This window comes from Camelus bactrianus, chromosome 30, assembly GCF_048773025.1.
Source record: "Camelus bactrianus isolate YW-2024 breed Bactrian camel chromosome 30, ASM4877302v1, whole genome shotgun sequence".
NCBI classification, from domain to species: Eukaryota; Metazoa; Chordata; class Mammalia; order Artiodactyla; family Camelidae; genus Camelus; species Camelus bactrianus.
In genome coordinates, this window is record NC_133568.1 from 27,036,722 (window position 1) to 27,043,584 (window position 6,863).

A 6,863-nucleotide genomic window follows, 5' to 3' on the forward strand; every position below is an offset into this window, starting at 1 on the left:
CATCAGTAACGCAATCTAAATTTAAAGCCATCAGCTAATGGTGCGTTCATTAATCATTTTAGTTAACCATCTTGTTTGGCTTGATTAGATCTGATGGTGTAAACAAACAAAAAAATGAAGTTTTTCTACAGCTGAGTATATGTAAACACACCGATTTAATCTTTATAAATTCATTATTTAAATCACATTAATGGAGAAGAATTTAAGGGTTTATTAAAAATGTTTCTCTTACGATTCTAAATAAAAATCAAGCGTAACACACTCCATCATTTTGTGGGTTCTTGAAATGTCAGTTTTACAGCTTGCTGCACCACGTCTGATGTGGCTGGATCAGAGAGCCAGTAATTCAGCGCACCCTGACCCTCCTCCCTGAGATGGGAACCAACTGAGGATTCAGGTTCGCAGGGACATCCAGGGAGGAGCCACGTTTTCTCTGATGCTAGAGAACATTTAAATGCTGTTTGTTGAATATTGGCAGGTGTTCGCTATCCTTTGCTATTAAGCTTGTCTGTGCTTGCCAGATTCCACTGAATCTTGTGACGTTTTGGATTTTGTGGGGCCTACCTGGTGTATACTAAATATACAAGAAGTTTATGATGCCAATTTATATTTTTAAAAGGATGTTCATATTAGTCAATGAACAAGGCTGGTTGTAAAATATACCGTAACTACTTCCGAGCAACGTAACATCGGTTTTACCAAGCCACTAAATTATAAAATTATTCATTCACTGACCTTCATTCCTGAGGAGTCTCTGAGACCTCCAGTGTCTTGGTTAATTATTCTGGGAGGATAAGAGCTGAGGTCGTTGAGTCTAGGAGATTCCAGACTGAATCAGGGATGTCTGAGTGCAGGGCCCATGGTTTCTGCCTCTCGGGGTCACAAAGAGTCTCGCCAGCTCTCCTAGCTCCACCCGGGTGTTCTGCCTGGCCCAGAGCCTGGGTTCTGCTGGGATATGGGAGCCAGAAAGGAAGGATTTTCCAGGTTGGTTACAGTCAGAGGGGTGAGAGAAATCTACCCAGGTATTGGCCAGGAGACCCATTAACCAGTTAAAAGAAGACAAAGAGGTTGGGGATAAAGGTCAATCTTTGGCTAAAAATGGTCACCCAGTATGCTTGTCGGGGGAATGCGGTTACACTCAGTCAGGAGGGGACTGTCACATTGGAGGGGGCAGCATATCAGGCTTAGGGTTAGGGCTGCCAACTGGACTTGGTAGATGCCCTCACAGCTCAGGGAGGGCAGTGGGCGGAGGACACTCAGAGGACTCGGTCGGGGCCTCTTCTCCCTCTGGGTGTCGGCCCGGTGCCCGGGACGCCCAGCCCAGCCCCCTTTGCTGAGAACCAGACCCCCAACCCTCCTGTCTTTTTCACATCTGAAACTCAACTCATCCAAAATGGAAACTTTCATCCATCCTCCCAAACCTGCTTCCTTCTGACGTTCCCTGCTCTGCTAAACGGACCACCGGAATCCTGAATCTTCTTTGACACTTACCCCCCTTTCAAATCCAATTCAACATCAGGACCAGGTGATTCCATTTCTTACAAACCACCACTTCCATTTCCATTGTCACCTCCAATATCCTGTAAAGCAAACCCTCTATAATGTTTGCAAAAGCCCTGACCTTTGTGCCCATGGCAGCCCCTCTGTGCGTGTCCCTCCCACTCATGCCTAAAACCCTGGAGTGGCTGTGCGGTGGCAGGATGAAGCCCAGCACCACAGCAGGCTCTCCTGCTCCCGCCTCTGGCCACGCCCGCCCTCACTGCACACGCCCCAGCCCCATCCTTCCAATCCTTCCGGCTTCTCAAACTAACCAAGGGCCTCCTGAGTCCCTTCCCATCTCTGGAACTCCACCTGCCCTCGTGGTCTGGCTAATCCTCTTGCCACCCTGGACGTGGTATTGTTCTCCAGATCTTAGCTTAGTTTACTTTTCCGGGGAAGCTTCATCTGAGTCCCCCCGAGGGAGTCAGGTGTCCCTCTTCAGCACCGCAGTCCCCACAGTTCTGTGACGGCATTTACCACCACAGCATTTCAGTGCGTATTTGTTCAACTGAGAACTGCCAGCCCCTGTGCTAGACTGGAGATCCCTGAGGGCAGAGACCACGTCTGTTTTGCTTTCTGTGGACTCTCCACAGCTCTAGCCATGCTGCACATCTTCAGGAAACATTTACATGGCAAATTAACAGAGATCTCCGCACCCAGGTGGCCCATCCACCTGCCGCTGGGCCTTCCCTACTTTGTGCACAGCTCTCCCTCCCCCAGGCAACTTCAACTCCCTACCTTCAGATTCTATTTCCAAGTCATCTCTGTACTTCAGAGGCCCAGTGAAGTGCACTGCACACAGTAGGTGCTCAATGTTGCTTGCTAGGATCTTCCTTTTGATTCCGTGGCTGCTTCTGAGGTGCCCCCTGCCAGGCGTGCGGTCCCCAGCCAGGACTTCCATCTTTATGCTCTTTGCCTCACGACGTTCCTAGAAACTGTCTTGGGAGCAGCTAGGACAGGGAAAGAGCACGTAGAACAAGCCACGCTGAGGTGCCCCTGACTACGGCGGCTCCCGTGAGGCCTCCCGGGCAGCGCCCGTGTCTCCGCAGGGGCCACAAGCCAGCAGCCCGTGAGCCCCACAAGGCTCCCTTCACCGGGTCTCACGCGGCCCTCACATTGTTCCAAGCACTTCTGAATCGGAAGCCAGCATTTCAAAATCAGCAGACCTCACGCGAAATGACTTCTCTTGAGCAATCAAGACTGAGTAACAGTGATCTGCGGCTCCCACAGGACGACAGCCAGCGGAGCTGAGGAGGGTCATGCCAAGCCCGGTGCCTGACCCACAACACGTGCTCAGCATGTTCCTTAGAGGCGGAAAAAGAAGGAAGCTCATGAAAGGTAACGCTATCGTATTTGGCTTCTCACCTCCATTGATACCTACTTCCACTTAAAAAACAAGTCTCCAAGTATCATTTCATGTTAGATCCAAATGGCTTTTACATACTGTACTATTTTTAAATATCTAGTTTTAAGTGTATTCAGTGCCGTCTAGCTATTATTTTTTGATCTTAATTTTCAACTTGAGTTTGAATAGTAATTGAACATGTAACAGCCAGAGTTAATGATTTTGAGGTCCTGATTATGTGAGATGTGGTTAAATCTAGCAGAGTTCTGCCATCAGTACTACTACTGCCGTTCACAAGCAGTGACGCCGAAATTAAGGCCTAACATTTGCACATAACACTTCTTCCACTGACCAACTCTGTTTAGCATCTATATTCTTTGTAGGGCACTTAAGAAGTAAGAAACATAATCTCCCTTTTCACTATATTGAAAAAAACTTCCCTCTTCAGGAAGCAAGCTCTGGGAGGAAGTTGGGCATATTCTATTCTTTGCTCAGCTGTCCAAATGCTCAATTGATGAAGTACAAAGACAGAAATACAGGGGATTTTCTGAAGCAAAGTAATGTCTCTTTTTCTTTACAGCACGATGTGGAAGAGAACAGATGGTAGGTGTAATGACTGTAATTTTCTAACAGTTATGCTAAGTAAATAAATGACTGATTTTTTTTTTTGATTAGGAAGATTGAAGAGAAAAAACTGTCATTACATGGAAAAATTTTATTTAAAAACATTATTTTAGTGTAATTTCTTATTGAGAATGAAAAAAGATGTCAGGGAAATTATACCTTTGACTACAATAGAAAATATGAAGTTTTAAATCATCTCACTTCCCACACTGAAATTCACCAAAACAGCATTCAGAAAGACTTAAGATTTAAAATTCTGGTGTGGGTGGTTAAGTGTTCACAGCATTCTTGCACTGTTATCGTAGGTAGGCATTTGAATGCAATGGCAGAAAATTTTAAAGGAAATTAGAACTTTAAATTTCACACTGTTAAATTAGTCATCAAGAATGATTAGTCACCAAAAATGACCAATGTTTCCTTTCACATTTTGAATAATTATAATCAAGTAAAGGTGGCTCTATAAACTTTATTTAAAATCCCACTTGAAAAGCCAGAAGGTAGACTTCGGGGCTACCACATCAGTGAAAAGTGAGGAGAGGGTTCAGGGCAGGAGAGTCAGGGGGAAGCACCAAATTCGGCACACCCCGCTGAAATCTCTGGACAAGCGCTGCACTATGCACGTGGGAAGCAGACTGGAGCCTCTCGGCCAAGCCTGAGGGAACTGAATGAAATTTCAGGTGCCATCATGACAGGCGAGACAAAGTATGGAGTATGACTACCGCCAAAATAACTGCCTGTTTAAACAACAACAAACCCGCTCTTCAGAGGAACATGAGTGAATTCGGTCTCTACATTGTATTACTCAAATATCTAGGATACAACCAAAATTACTAGACACTTAGGAAAAAGGAAAACACGACTCAAAATCAAGAGAAAAGAGAAAATTAATAAAGATGAACCCCAAGATGATTCATATGTTGGAATCAGCAGACAAAATGTCAAAGCAGCTATTATAACTTTGCTCAAAGATGTGGCAAAAAATATGCCTGTAATAAGTGAACAAATAGGAAATCTCTGCAGAGAAATAGAAATTATGACAACCAAACAGAAATTTTAGAACTAAAATAAACTAAAATATACAGTATCTGAATTAAGAAAAAAAAATCACTAGCTGCTTCTAACAGATGATCAGAGATGACAGAAGAAAGATATCAGGGAACACAGAGAATAGATAAAAGTTACCCAATCTGAAGGTCTGAGAGAAAAAAGACTGAAAACAAAACAAAAAAGGACAGAGCCTCAGTGAGTTGTGTATAATATCAGTGAGTTGTGTGTAATATATATTTAATTGGAATTCAAGAGAAAAAGAAAGAATGGAGAAAAGTACTTGGAGAAATAATGGCCCCAAATTTTCCAAACTTGGTGAAATACATATATTTACAAGTATTAAAAGCTCAGAAAACCCCAAACAGGATAAATATGAAGAAAATCATGCGTAGGCACATCATAAGCAAATTGCTGAAAAGCCAAAAAGACGGAGACAATTTTGAAAGCAGCCTGAGAAAAATGACAAATTACATGTAAGGTCACGTCAGAGGGAGAAAAGGTCTGAATGACTTCTGCTCAGCAGAAAAAAACGGCGGCCAGAAGACACGGAACGGCATCATCTTTAACAAACATCTCTTAAAGCCCCAAGAGATACGTACAAGGATATATATACACACACATAATGTATATAATAAATAAACATAAGGATATACATATATTATATATATGTAAACTTTCCTAATATAGCACAGAAAATATAATCAAAATTTCCCTACATTCTTGGATTCTCTAGAGCATTGCATGACGCACAGTAGGTGCTCAAGTATTATCTAACGGAACAAAGTCTTTTAACTGTTTTAATGAGAATAACTGTATCAGACACTATCACTGTGACTTAGAAATTTAGACTCTCATCTACCTATACAAATAGAATTTCAAAAGAAGGAAACTACCCTAAACCACTCATTTTATACATGAGGAAAATGAGGTCAAGCTGACTTCTTTAAGGTCACTTTATGATGCAAAGCTCTTCTGTCCGTAAAATAACGGATGATGGGGAACTGAAAAATAAACTCAGATTTCATTTCACTGCTCAAAGAAGGAAGATGAAATGTTAACAAAGTTCCCAGCGTAAGAAAGGTAGCAAGATCGATCACCTAAAGATCAACAGAATGCCTACTCCATACGGAAAATTGTGCTCCTGTAACTTGAGAAACGGACCGCCCTGTCGGACAAGACTAACAGTGCTTAAATAACTACTAAAGGATGTGCGGTGGACAGAACAAGGCTGACTCGAATTTAAAGCTGAGTTCCAACTTCATTAGCTGTGTGACCTCGGAACAGTGATTGAGTCTCCTAAACTGCAATCTCCTGTTGTGGGCGGCAGACACGAGCATTTTCGTGGACCACAGTAAGAACCTGACCAGGCCATGTCCGAGAAACCCCCCCGAGTGGGACATCGCCGCTCGTTGCCGAGTGCATCTCTGTCACTGCGCTTTTCGGGCCGCGGTCTTCCTTCCAGACTTCGCGTTTCCGAGGACAGCGGGGTGAACGCGAGGGCCAGGAGAGGCGGGGACCGCCGTGCCCCGGTCCTGCCGTCCTTTCTTCCTGGCCATCCCGGCGCCGTGCCGTTAACGTTTGTATAAACGGCCCGTAGGGGACGTTCAGACACCCGGGGCGTTTCGGCTTTTACTGCCAAACTGCAGAACCAGCTCATTCAGCTCCTCGCCTTCCCGTCAGTGTCGGAACTTGGCTCATGGCTCCCCACGGCCTGGGACTCCACGCGTCCCCTTCTGCGGCCTCTAGACAGACTTTCCTCACAATCTGGGGCTGCGCACGCGCCTGGCGCGGCAGAAAAGCCTTGTTTCCGGAGACAAGCGCCTCGAGGCGCCGGGCCCACTGGGGCCGGGGAAGGCGGAGGGCGGCCGGCCGCCGGCCCAAACCAGGCCTCTGCGGCTCCCGCGTCGCCCTCGGGGTCCTCTGCGGCGGGCGGGCGTGCGACGGGGTGGAGCTGGAGGCGTGGGGTAGGGAGGAGTGGACTGTCCGCGAGGAATCCGCTCTGGGACCCTGTGATAAACCCCGCTGGCCCTCGGGGTCAGACACCGCCAACCCTCCAGCCGGACGCAGGGCTCCCCTTCCTTGGATTGACTTCATCGGCTTTCCGTTTTCCTCTCGGGGAGGGGCGGGACTTCCTGTTTTATCTCCCAGTGAGTTCCGGCAAGAGCTGGTAGACTAAAAACAAGAGGCACACAGGCCCGCCGGCCAGGCGGGGCAAACGAAGGTGACTCGATGTGGGTTTCACTAATCCAGTTCCACAATCCTGGTTTTTGGTCACGGTGTCCGGCGCTGGGTCCACAACGGAGTCGTC